The sequence below is a fragment of the Gobio gobio genome (assembly GCF_949357685.1).
Source record: "Gobio gobio genome assembly, chromosome: 2".
Lineage (NCBI taxonomy): Eukaryota > Metazoa > Chordata > Actinopteri > Cypriniformes > Gobionidae > Gobio > Gobio gobio.
The window spans coordinates 25,299,338-25,301,226 of NC_137098.1; positions in this window are offsets into that span (position 1 = coordinate 25,299,338).

Genomic DNA, 1,889 nt, shown 5'->3' on the forward strand with positions numbered 1-1,889 from the left:
TCTGCATAGGTGCTTGATTTTTTACACCTGTGGCAATGGAAGTGATTGGAACACCTGAAATCAATGAATTTCATTCATTTCCTATGGTCGGTCATTTTAATATGACTATTTTTTTTTTTACGACCACTTAGCCTGCTCGAATCATGCCCTCAATAATTCTTTTTTGTGTGTGTTCACATTCCAAATGTCATAAAACTCACCTAGTTTCGTACCATTCCGATGAAGCTGTGATTTTTAAAATTCAAAACAGAATTTTTTCGGTCAAAAGTGACCGAAGAGCACCAGAGGCATCCGCACCCTGATGTAAACAACCCCAACAAAGATCAGAATCATGAACAATCATTCACTCTCTGACTGAAGAGAGGGTTAAGAAACAGCAGAAAAGCAGCCGATACCTCGGTAACCCCGTAAACAAAGCAGGCTGTGCTACTTCCTGTTTCTGAACAGTATGCTATTTAAATGTTCAGCAATTCAGTCATTTTAAATGTAATTTGATCAGTCACATTATATGCAATTATGCATGTTAAATTTGAACTTTTACTAAGCACTGTTACATGTTTTAAGATGTTACATGTCGTGTATTTACTATTTTTTAAATGTTTATTATGGAGTACTGAGTTGAGTACTGTTTACATATTACATATAATACAAATAGCCTATATATAAAACAATGTATTTTGAGAATGGGTAAGTTTGTTCTTTGTACGGTAATAATTTTCATTTCTTCAGGTCTTAAAAAGTTGTTTTTTTTAATAGTTTTTTTATGTACAACAACCCTGCCTTTATTATACTGCACACATGTGGAGAAACTAATACTCATTTAATTAGATACATTGAATAATAAGTACCATTGTGCATGGAAAATATATGGAAACATCAAATCAAAAAGATGATTTAAATATCATATGTGATCTACTTTTTGCATTAGATCTGCATTAGCAGACCCTGTGTCTGTCTTTAAGGCATCTGGTTTCTCTGGGTTCAGTCAGAAAGGCACACATGACTCTGGATGGGGCCCTTCAGCTGACAGCTATCATATTCAACTGCTCTTTCTTCGGCAGGAATATCAGAGGATCAAGGAGAGAGGGTGTTCTATGTGAGCAAGACTAATGAGAGAGAGAAAGTGCAGGGGTGTGTGGTGGGTAGTAATAAGGGCTCTTAAATTGAATGAACGACATCAGACATTTTCCATTGCGTTGCTCACTCATTCGGTGTCAGACTCTACCCCCCAGCCTCACAAATTTCTGCTTAAATTTAAAAAAAAGCCTCACACCTCAAGATATAAGTGGTATAGTCTACAATCCAGGAGCACCTGTTGCCTGGGGATGATTCTTTTCATGTGACATGGGAATGAGTTTGCGGGGAGGGGCTTATAGGCAGAGTTTGTGACCCCTTAGGCATGTGTTCCAAAATAGTAAGGGATCTATGAGCTAAGAAAAGCTGAACAATAGAGACTAGGTCAGTCAAGTTAACCATTCTTGGCCAATACTATTGGGTTTTAAACCATGAAGGTGGGCATCTGGACTCTCTTGACTCAGATAATCATGTGGTGGAATTTGAACTAAAGAAGGAAATATTTGATATTCTCAAACCATATGCTCAAACAATACTTTAATTACCCATAAGCAAGGATACAGAGAATGTCCAACAGTTTACAAATAATTCAACTTTATATTAATTAGTCTCAGTTTTCTCAAACCCTCTCTCTCTCTGTCAAATGTCATGTGGGACATGCCACTGTACCCCTTGCTTTTTTATGCAATGACACTTAAGGTCAAGACAATTTGTACAGTGACAAACCAAACTTGTAGGACTGAAGCTAATGGAAACATTCAGTGTAACTATTCTTCACATAGATCTAAACCCCTCCCCTCCAGCCCAAACTTCTA